Source organism: Lissotriton vulgaris, chromosome 12 (assembly GCF_964263255.1).
Source record: "Lissotriton vulgaris chromosome 12, aLisVul1.2, whole genome shotgun sequence".
Lineage (NCBI taxonomy): Eukaryota > Metazoa > Chordata > Amphibia > Caudata > Salamandridae > Lissotriton > Lissotriton vulgaris.
In genome coordinates this window covers 722,985,388-723,001,114 of record NC_141700.1, presented here as the reverse complement: position 1 = coordinate 723,001,114, position 15,727 = coordinate 722,985,388, and the positions used below count along the sequence as shown (strand labels likewise).

General features: G+C 45.1%; 2 non-coding genes across 2 annotated transcripts; both read right to left on the bottom strand.

The window, feature by feature from the left end:
- Positions 1-10,570: 10,570 nt before the first annotated feature.
- TRNAS-GCU (transfer RNA serine (anticodon GCU)) lies at positions 10,571-10,652 on the bottom strand. The gene has a single exon. It is a non-coding gene; the product is annotated as a tRNA-Ser (tRNA).
- A 3,855-nt stretch (positions 10,653-14,507) lies between these two features.
- Positions 14,508-14,589, bottom strand: TRNAS-GCU (transfer RNA serine (anticodon GCU)). The gene has a single exon. It is a non-coding gene; the product is annotated as a tRNA-Ser (tRNA).
- Between the last annotated feature and the right edge of the window lie 1,138 nt (positions 14,590-15,727).

Genomic DNA, 15,727 nt, shown 5'->3' with positions numbered 1-15,727 from the left:
TCTCCCTGCACAAACACCATCATTAATGGCGGTTTGCGGATGCAGCACACAGAAAAAGCAAAAACGAGGAGGAATAAATGTATTTCTGCTCATTGCACCAGTCTAACGCCTGCTCTTGCATGGCATTAGTTGTTGGCGCTGCCTCAGATTTACACATCCTTGTAAATCTGGGGTAGCGTCAAAAAACAATGGGTTTTGCGGTGGAACTCCCACAACAACACCCATTGCACTCCCTTATCATGCAGATACCTGCGTTAAAAGGATACAATATTCACAAAGCGGTGTTAAGCCATGTAAAGTGGCTTAACACTGCTTTGTAAATATGGTGCAGGGCATTTCTCCACCGGAACTGGTGGCACGATCCCCTTGTACATATGCCCCTGAGTTTGGTAAAAAAATTAAACCTGGCCTTGCATTGTAACATTGTTTGCTTTAAATGGCCGTACATTTACCACAAAGATACATTTGGTAAATAGATTATGAGATTGACTATTGCGTCCCCCTTTTTCTCCCCCAAGGTTGCCAATGCTGTTTTTATCTTACCACACATTTGCTGATAGAGTCTTCAACTCTTTCTTAAAATGTAGCAACATTGGAGCAGTTCTGATGGATACACGTGTGTTGTTTCAGATACTGGGTGCATGGATGGGAAAGGCATGCTGGATTGGTTTGCATTTACATTTTTTGGATTGCAGTCTGTTTTTAAGATGACGCGGTCGGCCAGGTGGAGGCAGTTGAGTTTTATTTAGGTTGGGTGATATCATCATATTGTTTCAGGCCCTGGATAAGATGTGCGGCAGCATGTAGATACTCTTAAGGTCTGCTAGTGTGGGGTCTGAGAGGCTATTAAGCTGAGTGAAACCACCATCCAGGTGTAAAAGTATGAGGGCTTGCACAACAGTTCTGAAGTCGCAATGTGTTTCTTTCGGGGGATTTGGTGTCCACGGTGAATCACAGTGACTTGGCATTTGGTGAATGTGAACCCCTTAAGTGCTGCCGTCGGCCAACGTTCGTCGCGAGCACTACCTTGCCAGTGCTGCTCACGACCGTTGGCCGACGGGCCAGCACCCGTTCTTCGAACGTTCAGCACTGGGCGCTGAACGTTCGACGCTCCTATGAGGTTAAGGTTCGAAGCCATCAAGGGTCTTGTCATTGATCCAGATTTGTAACTTTCCTTTGTTTGTTGTCCTTGAAAAAGTACAGACATTCTGTTTTAGTTGGGTTTACTTCAAGTAGATGCTGAATTTCTATTCTGAATGTCATGCAGGCGGTCTTGGAGGCACTGGACACCCGAAGCAGAGGAGACTTTGAAGGAGAGTTGGGTATCACCTGCATCTTGGTGAATGTTGATGGTATCTGTGAGTAGAGCACCAAGGAGCTCCATGTAAAGGTTTATGATGATGGGAGGCAGTATGGAAACCTGAATATTTCTCAGTTGATAGGGATCTCTTGTGACCTGGAGACTCCAATGTGAACAAAATCAGTGAGGACATTGGCTGTGAATCCGATTTGAGTCCCCAGGCGAAATATGAGGATGGAATGACCAATTGTGTCAAAGGCAGCTGAAAGGTCCAGCAATAAAGGTGGAATGTGGGATATTTATAGGGGTCATCTTCATCTGTGGTCAAGAGGGAATCATCTACAATGTGTATGGTAGCAGTCTTCATGCTGCAGGGCAATCTTTAGCCAGACCAGTAGCCGTGCAGGAGATGGTTAGCATTGATATGATCTTGAAGTTGAAAATACACTGCTTTTTCAAATGCTCTTGTCAATGAGTGGTAAGTGAGTGATGAGCCAGTGGTAGGCAACGTCATCACTTTCTGGTGTAGGTTTCTTTTTGGAGCTGTGAGGATCTGCCCTGTATTGAGAGCTTCTAGGAAGATGCAGTGAGTGAGGAAAGCATTTACAATGGTGAGTAGGGATAAAAAATTAACCATCACAGAGAGGTTGAAACCTAACCATTCTGGGATTCTACAGCAAGGGTTGGGAGATGGAGATTAAACAAGACTGGCGCTGTTGGTGTGTTATCTGATCTTTTGTATCTTTTCATTGAAGAAGAGGTTGATGGAATGGCAATATTCTTTAGATTTGGGAATATGTGGTCTACCAGGAGATCGATGCGCTACTTCTTTGTCTTGATTAACATTATGGTTCTGTTGATGGCTTCACTGATGGTGTTGATATAGTATTTTGCTTTGTCTGAAGTGGTGATCTGTCAGTGTGTTCCCAGAGGGACATCAATATGGGGAGAGGAGTTGGCCTAACGGCTATAGCGGGCGATCTACAATCTCGGGAACTGGGTTCGAGTCTCTGCAATGGCTCTGAACATCCTGTGATTCTGGGCAAATCACTTAATCGCCATGTGCCTCGCAAAAATGAATATGTCCTCATATAATGCAACTGGTGCTATGTAAAGTGCTCCGATACCTTCGGGTCAAGTGTGTGCTATATCAAACTCTGTAAAGATATCATGAGGTCATCTAGAGTTCTGTTTTTCTTCCATTGTCTTTGCTGTCTTCAAATGGAGTATTTATTGTCAGCACAGTCTTTAGAGTGGCAGAGAGCTGAATGTTTGACTTGCAAATGTGTGTTTTAATTGGGGCATTGATGTTCACATAGTGTTCCAAAAAAGTGTTCAATTTGTTTACTATACACCTATACACCATCAGTTCTGAAACCCTAAAACCTCCTTACGACCCCTGTACATCACTCTTCCCTGAATTATTTTATTATTTTTTTTTATTGAATTTTATTGATTCACTTGATTAACTCAAACAAAAAGAAGCAGAAGAACAAATAATGGTCTTTACGTGACGTGACAATGCAAGTTAAATGTCACAATTACAGAAAACATAGGTACATGTTCCAGGTGCATATGTCATGAAATACGGTTTTCACTATGCGCAATACTTCTGTACTATAAGGGCCCATATATAGGGTACAATAGCATACACTTACTGACAATGCAAGGATGCAGCAATACCAGGTGTTTCCCTATCTACTTTGTTCCCAGTGGTGTTGTGTTGAGGCTGCGTTGCGGTGTCGGCCACTTCCCTCGTCATCTGTAGGTAGCCTTGAAGTGGCTGCCAAATATCCAAGGGTTTGGCATCCAGGCCTGCAATATAGGGGCACGTTTACCAACCCAGTTAATGGCTATTTCACGCATAGCGATAAGGAGTGCAATAGCGATGAATCATGGCTTGGGTTTGGGAAGGGCGTGTAAGTACCCAAGTAGTGCCATAAATGGCGTGGGCTCTATCTCCATCTCAATCATACGGGATAGTTCCCCAAAGACTGCCCTCCAATAGCCCTCTATCTTGGTGCAAGTCCATGTAATATGAGCAAAGTCAGCATCAGGGGAGCAACATTTTCTGACATGGATGTAAGCGGGAGGGGTCTATGCGGTGCATTTTCCTAGGTGTCATAAATGCTCTCCACTCTGCCGATGGTTGGGGGAAACACAGTGTATCTGAGCACAGCACTGACTGCGTGTCCGTATTTGGGTATCCAAGGTCACGCTCCCACACCGCCCACACTCCAGCATCTCGACTATGAAGCAATGCCATTACCGCCTTGTACATTCTCGCCACAAGATGACTACAATTCCCATCTTTAACATCCCTAGTAACTATCGGAAATTCTGGTGGCTCTAGTGGGTAAATAAACATGTTCACCTGCAATGCCCTTTGTATTCTTAGCAGCACAAAATGATCCATTACTGTGGCATTAGGAAAACAGGGATCTTCTGTGCAGGAGAAAATATGACCATTAGGGAATAGGTCGCCAAATGTCACCAAATAAAATGTGGCCAGGGTATGCTTCACCAAACCTTCCTGCAGTATGGAAATCCAGCAATTTCCTGCAAGTGGCAATTCAGGTGAGTATAATATACGGGAGCCTGTCAACGTTTGCAATGTATGCCATGCCCAGCTAGTTGTGAACAACGTTAGTATATCATGCGGGTCTCACGGAAACCCAACTGGCAATAGGATATTAAGTGGTGCCGGCAGCACCAAATCAGCCTCCGGCCTGTGACATGGGATCCGAACATCTGCGTGGTACCAGTGCAAAGCGAAACTCACCTGTGCTACCAAATAATAAACTCAGAAATTTGAAACCCCAAACCCTCCTTTTTCAAAGGGGAGCACTAGTATATCACAGCTAATGCTGGGTTGCCTTCACTCCCACACCAGTCGCATTATTAGCGTTCGGAGTTCTGAGAAAAAGCTATTATAAAATGGGATAGGGGTGTTGTGGAATAGATACAAAAATTGCGGATGAACCACCATCTTTATTATGGCTATTCTGCCAGCCATTGACAAGGGCAACAACAGCCAAAACTCTAATTATGCCCCAACTTTTCCATTATTGAGCCATAATTCAACTCGAGGATGCGGTCCTTCTCTTTGTGAACGTGAATTGCAACGTATTTGACTGATTCATCACACCACACCAGCAGCTACTCCGCTGTTCTATCACTGGGCGGTGCTGTAAGTGGGAAAACTTCTGACTTTTCCCAATTAATATGCAAACCCGACAAGGTGGCGTACCTTGTCACTTCATGAAGGTGCAGTGTCAAATTCTCGTCCAGGTGTCTGACATATAGTATGATATCATCGGCGTCAAGTGTAAGAAGCAGGGGTCCTGTATTAAATTGCAGCTCCCAATGGCTGTGCCTTTCGTGTAAATGCTGCACCAGTGGATGAAGTGCCACCACAAACAGCAGTGGTGATAGTGGGCACCCCTGCTGTGTACCCCGCATGATTCGAAACTCATTGGTCAGCATTCCATTAAAGCGGATGAACGCCGTGGGTAGTGTGCTCAATAATTTAACCACTGACAGGAACCACTCTGGCCCCCCCAAGCATCCCAGTGTAGCATATAGAAAGGGCCACTCAAGCCAATCAAAAGCCTTTTCCGTGTCAAGCAGCACCGCAGCTGCTCGGACCATAGGTGCTATTCAATGCAGTGCGGATAACAGTGTACGGAGGATAAGTCCTGTTGATTTGTGAATGATGAAACCGGACTGTGCTGGTGATATCAATTGCTCAATGATTAATGCAAGCCTAGTTGCCAATATTTTGTCTAAAATCTTGTTGTCAAAATTTAAAAGCGGTAATGGCGGGTATGCTCTGCAATTCCATGTATCCTTCCAGGGTTTCGGCAGCTAAGTTATAACCGGTATGCAGTCTAAATATCGAGTTTTTTTTATCGAATGGAGATAATATCGAGTCAGGAATATCGAGTCTGCAATAATATCGAGGTAAGTAATATCGATTTTAATAGTGAAAAAAAAGTATCTAGTAGTAGTATTAGTTAATGTCAGGTACTTACTTTGGTATTCTTTATCCTTTGTTTGATGGTAGCAGTTTTCTGTTCTGGTGAAAATTTGGCAGAGTTTCCCCTTCTTCACTTTTTGTGGCACCAAGTGGTATCTAATTGTGTGTTTTCTTTCTGTATATAGTGTTTGAATTATGTGTTGGTTGATCTCATTGGTCGATGTAATTGTTTGTTGTATTTTATTGGTTGTTTGAGACATTTTGAATTTTTTTGGTAGATCAGTGAATCGTTTTGTAAATGGTAGGTAATGATTTTATATTGTTGTGCATTTATAGTTATTTTTTATTATTTAATATAGTTTTGTAATATGACCTGTATAATGTTTTATATGAATATATTATGTGAACGTATTATGTTATAAAAATGTTTAAATGTGTTAAATGTTGCTGTTTATTTATTGTTTAATTGTAGTATGTTATATGTTATATAAGTATGCTGATTCATGTTATGATTAAAGTGTATTTTTATAGATATATTCCTATATTTATTATGTATATTGCAGTCGATATTTTTTTTTCTCGAAATTTTAGTGGTCTATATTTTAGTTTTCGATATTTTTGATTATTTCTTTATGTGTATTGAAAGTCAATATATTTTAATTGCAATATTTTTTATTTATTTTATTTATTTTTAGAGTCATTTGAGAGTCACGATTGAAGTGTGTTGATTTTAAAAACTGAGAGTCCCGATTGAAGTGTGTTGATTTTAAAAACTCACCGTACTGAAACTCAGTCTCCTGACTACACCCACGCAGCGGATCATAGCGCTGCCGAGGGAACTCCTACAAACAACTCTGGCCGCCATTACCGGCGCACCCTAGGGCCACGCCCCTTTTCAGAGGCCACACCCTTCGCCCTGACTATAAAAGACGCTAAAGCCCAGCGTCATTCAGAAGATAACATCTCCTGAGGCGGAAGCCAGGAGCCTAACTAAGCGAGCACTTTTACTTTAAACATTTGAGAGTCACAATTGAAGTGTGTTGATTTTAAAAACTGAGAGTCACGATTGAAGTATGTTGATTTTAAAAACTCACCATACTGAAACTCAGTCTCCTGACTACACCCACGCAGCGGATCATAGCGCTTCTGAGGGAACTCCTACAAACAACTCTGGCCGCCATTACCGGCGCACCCTAGGGCCACGCCCCTTTTCAGAGGCCACGCCCCTCCTTCCCGACGCCTACTCCCTATAAATCATGTGCATATTTCGAACGCGCAGCGGACGCGATGTTTGCGCGCCGAAGGCGCGCCTAAGGCAAGCCCGTCTGCGCCCGTCCGCGCCAGCTCCGTGCCTAGGGCCAGCCATGCTGTTAATCCTCAACCTGCGCAGAGACTAACATGGACCAGGTCACAGCTTCTAGACCTTGGTAAGAGATCTTGCACTCCCACTACTATATGCAACCTCCCTCTACCTAGCCCACCCCTGTACAAATGTCATAACTGCCAGTTCACTCTGTGCCCCTACTGGACTTGCCCCCAGGGCTCCACAACTAGCCGACCCTCTCCCATCAAAATTCACTCTATGGGATTGGTGAACTGTCGCTCCCTACCTTGTCAACCCAGCAATATTTGGTTACTGCTATCCTCCACCTCCTGGGATGCATTATTTCTAACTGAGACTTGGATTAAAGACTCCTCCAACCCAGACATCTCTCTCGCCGTACCCACCGGCTACCGCTTCACTGGATTATGCCGTGAAGGCTCCAAAACAGGAGGAGGAATCGCAGTAATTTTAAAGAACCACCTGAAAATCACTTCTAGGAAAATCACGAATATAAAGCCCATTGAAGCATTATACTTCTCGGCCACAGACTCTACGACAGCCATTGCCTCAGGGATCTTGGTATGCAACCCTCCGAACACCTCCCAATCTGCCATCTCTGAACTATTGGCAATCACCGCAGATCTCTCTATCAAACATCCCCACTTCATGGTACTGGGAGACTTCAACCTCCACGTTGATATAACAGCTGCAACCGCGCCTCCTATTTCCTAGAATCCATGAAAAACCTAAATCTGACACAAAGAGTTAAGGGCCCCACTCATACTGCAGGACACACCCTTGACCTTATCTTTTCAAACCACGAAAAACTAAAAACCCTCCAAACCCTACCTCTGACATGGTCTGACCATTTTCTAATCCCATTTGAGGTATCCTCAACTCAAATTGTCAAAAAGGAGTCTGCCATCAGAACACAAGGCAGAAAATGGCACAAGATATCATGTTCTACCCTAGAACAACAATATCATAACACACTAAACACTCTCCCTGACTATCTCAATGAAGCGGTTCTCATATTTAGCAATGATCTCACAACTGCTATTGAGAAATTAGCTCTGTTACAAACCCTCACCTCCCGCAGACACAAACAGTCAGCCCCTTGGTTCACTCAGGAACTAAGGGAACACAGAAGTAAGTGTAAAAAGATAGAACGACAGTGGCGGCAAGCCTATGACCCAGAAGCCAAAGCTCACTACAGAGAAGTCCTCAAGGAGTTTCGCAAACTTAAACGCAAATCCATGAGCACCTATTTCGCTGATACCATTGCAAAGGCAAAAAACTCTTCCAAAACCCTTTTTAATATTGTTAAAGATTTTACCAATCCCAGTGCTATGACCACTTCAATCTCCCCCTCCCCTGCACTGAGTGAAAATTTATCAGACTTCTTCGAAAAAAAAATATCCAACATTGCGGAAACTCTTCTTCAGAACGCTACCAATACCACCAAGGACCCTGTCATTATCAGCAAGCATGCATTTACCTCTTTCCATCCTCTTACTAGGGAGCATGCCCTGAACCCATTCGTGAAATGTAAATCAGGCTCTCCATTGGATCCAGCCTTGGCCTTAATTATGAACGAAATTGCCCCTCTAGTTATTGACCCCCTCCTCGAAATATGGAACTCTTCCCTACTCTCAGGTATGGTCCCTTCCGCTTGGAAACACGCTATGCTTATCTCAATCCAAAAAAAAGCAGGCATCGACCCCTCCTGCTTAAGCAATTACCGGCCAATCTCACCCCTGCCCAAGCCCACTAAAGTGCTTGATAAAGCAGTCTAAGAGCAACTATCCTACTACCTTGAATCCAACTCTTTGTTCCATGATTGCCAATCTGGATTCAGACCGGACTTTAGTACAGAGTCAGCTCTTCTTGAGTTATCCGAGTTGATTCGAGAATGCACGGACAGGGGAGAGGAGGCCATGTTGGTTCTTCTCGACCTATCCGCAGCATTCGATACCATCTCCCATGACACACTACTCGCTCGCCTGCAAGAGGTAGGTGTCAGCGGAACTCCCCTCACCTGGATCAAAACTTTCCTCACGAACAGATTCCAACAGGTGATGCTGGGCTCCTTCCTTTCTTCCAAGAAACCATTGATCTGGGGCGTTCCGCAAGGTTCTGCTCTCAGTCCGCTATTATTCAATGTGTATTTAAAACCACTAGCAAAAGTGATTGAATCATGGGGCGTCAAAGTAACTTTTTACGCCGACAACACCCAACTAGTGTTCTCCTTCAAAGACCCCTCCGAAAAATCATTCCACAACTTTCGCCAATGCATGATGAACATTGCCTCTTGGATGTCGGCTAATAACTTAAAGCTTAATACGGACAAGACTGAGGTCCTATTTTTTAATTAGAAATCCCCCACACCCTCCACCCTCTGGTGGCCGATTGAGCTCAACCCTCCCCCGGACCCAGTTCAAGCTGCCCGTAACCTAGGCTTCCAATTTGACACTGCCCTCTCCTGCAAGACGCAAATTAATAAAGTCACCTCATCTTGCTTTGGAAAGCTTCGCATGATAAAAAAAATCATCCCATACCTGCCAATAGACTCTCGAAAAACAGTTGTCCATTCTCTCATCACAGCTCACTTGGACTACGCTACTAGTCTGTATGTAGGTGTCCCGGCGTACCTCATAAACCAACTACAGAGAGTCCAGAACGTAGAGGCCAGGCTGATCTGCAACATCCCTTACCGCCACTCTATTTCACCCCATCTGATCAAACTTCATTGGCTCGCAGTGAGACTCTGCATTCAATTTAAAGCCTTAATCCTGGCTTTTAGAGCTATTAATGATCGAGGTCCTTTTTACCTGCGCCATAGAATTAAATTCTCACAAGCCTCCCGAAACCTTAGATCCAACCATTTCCGCCTTATGATCTGCCCCCGTTTCCGCCTGGCCCGCACGGGAGGAAGAGGCTTTGCAAAGGCCACCTCCAAACTGTGGAACCAGCTTCCTACAGAGCTAAGATTTTTGACGTCAGAACCCCTATTCCGAAAAAAACTCAAGACCTGGCTCTTTTCCCTCATCTACTTTATCTACTCCCTACATCCTCCCACTGACCCTTTGTGAGGTAATATCTTCAGCACCGGGACACCTCCGTTGGAGGTAGCTGAGCGCTCTACAAACTACTAAATAAATAAATAGATATTTTTTAGGGTTGATAATGTTGTTTTCGAGGTTTTTTAGTATCGATATTTTTGAGTCGATATTTTAGTAGTTTTATGTTTAAGTATAGAGAGTCGATATTTTTGTAGTCGATATAATTACGTTGATAATTTTTTTAGTCGATATTCGGTCCGTCGATATTGTTTCAGTGATCCGCTGTCTGATTTATAAAATGCAGCATGAATCAAGATTCAGTAGGACCCTCCTGACTCTAGGCCCCGGTGCCACTGTACCTACTGCACCAATGAAAACCACGCTCCAAAAATTAATCTGATTTTAGTTTATAAACTGGCATCAAAGCTATTGCATTTTAGCTATGCAAATGTTGTCCTTGGTCAGCGATTTCTATAGGTTTTACTGACACCTGAAGCTTGGCCCCCCTGAGCCACAAACAAGAGGTGAGGCGAATTCCTCGAGGGGATATTTTCTCCTTGTAAGGGAAGAACTATAAAAGAAATTCTTGGCACTGTTGTGGTAAAAACTCCAGGGTTAATAATTTCATTCAATGGCACCCTGTAAGCAAGTGCTCCACCACTTTAGAATGTATTGTGTGTTAAAATTTAACAGGAGGGTTGTAAAGGTCGGTCAGTGGCAAGTGACAGTGACCCTTGTATTAGAGCAGATAAAAAGGGCACATTTTCTGCTGTAATACACAAGGTGGCCAGGTCTGTGCATTCTCTCGAGGTTTGAAAACCTTACATTTTCCTTCTCATTGGAATGTACAGCAAGTGTATGAATGAGATTTTAATAAACACTTAAAACTCTAAAACAAAAGGATCCGACGAGGGTGGGATTTGAACCCACGCGTGCAGAGCACAATGGATTAGCAGTCCATCGCCTTAACCACTCGGCCACCTCGTCACGATAGCCTAACGTTAATTTGTCACTATCAAAACCCCAGCAGCATCCAATTTCGTAATTTCTGAGTAATTATTAACCTGAAGTAAAACCCAGATGTGCTGCCAAAAACACACCTGTTTGGGACCAACCGGCCCAATGCCTAAGCGAGCTCACAGGAAAAACTCAGTACCACACATACCCTTGTTACACACCACACGCTGATCTTCAGCTGCAGGTCTGCCTGGGTTTCTTATTTCAGAGCTCCAGACATGAGTGAACCTACTTCTGAGGTGTGACCACAGAACAAGGCTCTGAAATGTGGCTGGACCATTTGCCACTTTCACCCACCTGCCCGCTTAGCCATGGCCTGTGTCCCTTCACACTGGACAGCCTAGTGTCCCGCGACCCCCTCAGGGTCCTGTGAGTCACTACAGGCCAAGGTGGGTGTAGGGGAGAGGTATATATGCTTCCCCTGCCCACCTGGTGGCCTCTTTGTCCTTCACCCTGACGCAAGCAATTGCCGGTCACTTGGGGGTCCCCCTCGTGCCAGGTAAAACTGTGGGTCTGGTGCAGGTTTTAACTTTTCTTGGATCGAGCTTGATACCATCGCAGGGGAGTCCAGATTGCCAACAGACAAGGTTTGTGACCTAGCACAACACATACAGTCTGTGGTTGGGCAGGACAGGGCCACCTTTGAATGCATCCAAAGCCTACTGGGGCAACTGCATTTTGCAGCCAGGGTCATCCCAGAGGGTAGGGTGTTTGCCAGAAGGTTAGCAAGGGCCACTGCCAAGGTCACATAGAAGCACCACATGGTGAAATTAAGCAAAGGCATGAGACAGGACCTGGCCATGTGGGCGTAGTTTCTGGCCAATTCTAACGGCTTAGTAATTTGGAGGGCTCCATGGGCAGGCAGCCGGGACCTAGCCCTATATACAGACGCATCAGGCAGAGAAGGATTCTGGGCCATTTTAGACAGGGAATGGTATGCAGAGAAATTGCCCAACACCTGGCACAAGAAAAAGATCACGGTCAAGATCACAGTGTTAGAGTTGTTCCCGATTGTAGTGGCATTCCCCTTGTGGCCTGTGGTACTGGCGGCTAAGAGGGTCCTCTTGTGGTCCGACAATCTGGCGATAGTGCAGGCATTAACTCCCAGTCACCAAGGTGCCCCCTGGTGTTGTGCCTTTTGAGGGAGTTGGTGCGGCCGTGTCTGTCCAATAATGTTGAATGCAGGGCGCGACACATTCAGGGTGTGCAGAACACAGCGGCTGATGCTCTCTCTCATTTTCAGTGGCCCCGGTTCTAGGAGGCATGGCCGAGAGCGAGAGAGGAGGGGACCCCTTTCCTGGCACACCTTTGGTTCCTGTTAAAGTGGAAAATTGACCGAGGGGGCTGGGTGAGTTATCACTAGCGCCCGGGACAAACAAGAGATATAGGTCCTGCGTTCAAAAATGTTGTTCAGTGGTGGGAGCCTAAGAAGAAGGCGGGTCTTCCTTAGAAATCAGAGTACAGTCTTTCATATTGTGGGCTAAAGACAACGGGAAGATTCATTCTTGGATTTCGGGCCATCTTGCAGCAATCAGCCACCACGCTAGACTAAGGGGCCAGTCAGATTCCAGATTTACATCACAACTACCATTACATTGCATGATTTTACAACACATGCCATTACAATGCATTTTTAGAAACAACCATTACAAAGCCTACCATTACAATGCATACCATTACAACGCATTCCATTAAAATGCATAATACTTTTAGGGTAACAGTGGGGTAAGTGTTGGATAGTGTAGGGGTAAAAATTACCATTCCCACTCCAGTGAGTGCAAAAGTAGGGATATTGTTGGATAGTGTAGGGGTTAAAATGACTATTTCCATGTACCAAAAAACCCATACCCACCCGAAAACTAAAAAATCTCCATTACTTACCTTATAATGTGTTGTAATGGCATGTATTGTAATGGTATGTGGTGTAGTGACATGTGCTGTAATAACTGCATGCGTTGTAACAGCTGCGCTGTAAAGGTAGTGCGTTGTAATGTTTGTTTCCCGGTTTGGGAAATGTCCATGAGCCCATTACGAGTATCTCTGAGCCCCTCCTATTTATAAGCTATGGACTGGACATTCAATTCTCGCATGTTCAATGGGCTGGCTTTTCCATGATGTATGTGCACTGCTTGTTGACATTCGCTAACTCATGGGCCATCACCCAGATTTCCTTACATTTCTGTTTCTTGAAACACAAATAGGCAGAGATAACTCTGGCATTTAACACATTTGTTGGAGAGATCTTTGATTTGTGAAGTCCCAGATTTAAATTAAAGTAGTATAAGGTTAATGTAGAGGTCAGATTCTTCTTTCATGTAGGTAGTAAAGAAGGTTACTGATTTTAACACAGAGGTCCTTTTGTTACCTGCTGTTCATAAATTGTAATCATTGTAATATAGCACTGTGAGCTATGAAGGACATGGGACTCCTACACCTTGTAACCCTGTCTCATGTAACGCACCTTGTACATTGATTTAGATATGTACATGATTTAATGTCAATGTATAATGTGTATGTTACGTAAAGAGCTCTGACACCCTGCGTTGGGTTGCGTAGTGCAATGAAAGAAATACAATAGTGCTACTGACATTGTTATTTGTGTAAATACTGGGACAGACCAACACATCTGACATTCTTACAGTGCATGCATCTCTTATATACAAGGACTGAAGAAGGGCAAAGGCTGCCTCTCTTAAGTACTTGGGAAGGGATAACAAGCTGCGTGCCTTTGTATCCCCTGCATGGCATTTACATTTAAGTGTGAGGTTCCAGGCTGCCTCCAGTCAGGATATTCAAACAAAAGGAGGCCTGATGGCCCCTTCACTTCGGCCCAGCTGAAGGTGAAAAAAAAGCTTCCTCTCTGCCTTCACGTTGCTGCTGGTAATTAAAAGCAGACAACGTACAAGAGCTGCTGATCGTTTCCCGGTGTCTTAATCCGGGGCTGGTCCAGCATATTCCTGTTTGCCCCAACTTCTTGGCAGGGTGGACAGCGTTCACCCTGTGAAAATAGTGGGTGGACACCGTGTACATATGTGTACCCCCGACTTGTACCCTGGTCTGTTTTCTGCACAAGTGCATGTCATACAGGCTGAGAGGCACAGAACACACCAGTTTTGCCTGCAAAAATATTTTACCTAAATCAGTCAATAGCGTCGCTAATATGTCATGCGCAAGGAAGAACCCCCTCCCCCCTCCGGCTGCTGTTTGATTTATAAAATGCAGCATGAATCAAGATTCAGTAGGGCCCTCCTGACTCTAGGCCCCGGTGCCACTGTACCTGCTGCACCAATGAAAACCACGCTCCGAAAATTAATCTGATTTTATTTTATAAACTGGCATCAAAGCTATTGCATTTTAGCAATGCAAATGTTGTCCTTGGTCAGCGATTTCTACGGGTTTTACTTACACCTGAAGCTTGGCCCCCCTGAGCCACAAACAAGAGGTGAGGCGAATTCCTCGAGGGGATATTTTCCCGCCTGCTGGAGAGAGAGGAGTTTACTTTCAGCTTGACACTGTTGTGGTAAAAACTCCAGGGTTAATAATTTCATTCAGTGGCACCCTGTAAGCAAGTGCTCCACCACTTTAGAGTGTATTGTGTGTTAAAATTTAACAGGAGGGTTGTAAAGGTCGGTCAGTAGCAAGTGACAGTGACCCTTGTATTAGAGAAGATAAAAAGGGGACATTTTCTGCTGTAATACGCAAGGTTGCCAGGCCTGTGCATTCTCTCGAGGTTTGAAGACCTTACATTTTCCTTCTCATTGGAATGTACAGCAAGTGTCTGAATGAGATTTTAATAAACACTTCCAATGCTAAAACAAAAGAATCCGACGAGGGTGGGATTTGAACCCACGCGTGCAGAGCACAATGGATTAGCAGTCCATCGCCTTAACCACTCGGCCACCTCGTCACGATAGCCTAATGTTTATTTGTCACTATCAAAACCCCAGCAGCATCCAATTTCGTAATTTCGGAGTAATTATTAACCTGAAGTAAAACCCGGATGTGCAGCCAAAAGGACACCTGTTTGGGACTAACCGGCCCATTGCCTAAGCGATCTCACAGGAAAAACTCAGTACCACACATACCCTTGTTACACACTGCACCCTGATCTTTAGCTGCAGGTCTGCCTGGGTTTCTTCTTTCAGAGCTCCAGACATGAGTGAACCTACTTCTGAGGCGTGACCACAGAACAAGGCTCTGAAATATGGCTGGACCAGTTGCCACTTTCACCCACCTGCCCGCTTAGCCAAGGCCTGTGTCGCTTCACACTGGACACCCTAGTGTCCCTCGACCCCTTCAGGGTCCCGTGCGTCACTTCCGGCTGAGGTGGGGGAAGGGGAGAGGTATATCTGCCTCCCCCGCCCACCTGGCGGCCTCTTTGTCCTTCACCCTGACGCAAGCACTTGGCCGGTCACTTGGGGGTCCCCCTCGTGCCAGGTAAAACTGTGGGTCTGGTGCAGGTTTTACCTTTTCTTGGGATCGAGCTTGATACCATCGCAGGGGAGTCCAGATTGCCAACAGATAAGGTTTGTGACCTAGCACAACACATAGAGTCTTAGTTTGGGCAGAACAGGGCCACCTTTGATTGCATCCAAAGCCTCCAGGGGCAAATGAATTTAGCAGCCAGGGTCATCCCAGCGGGTAGGGTGTTTGCCAGAAGGTTAGCAAGGGTCACTGCCAAGGTCACAAAGAAGCACCACATGGTGAAATTAAGCAAAGGCATGAGACAGGACCTGGCCATGTGGGCGTAGTTCCCGGCCAATTTTAACGGCTTAGTAATGTGGAGGGGTTCCTGGGCAGCCCTATGTACAGACCATCAGGCAGAGAAGGATTCGGGGCCATTTTAGACAGGGAATGGTATGCAGAGAAATTGCCCAACACCTGGCACAAGAAAAAGATCACGGTCAAGATCACAGTGTTAGAGTTGTTCCCTATTGTGGTGGCATTCCACTTGTGGCCTTCGACACTGGCGGCTAAGAGGGTCCTCTTGAGGTCTGACAATCTGGCGATAGTGCGGGCATTAACTCCCAGTCAGCAAGTTGCCC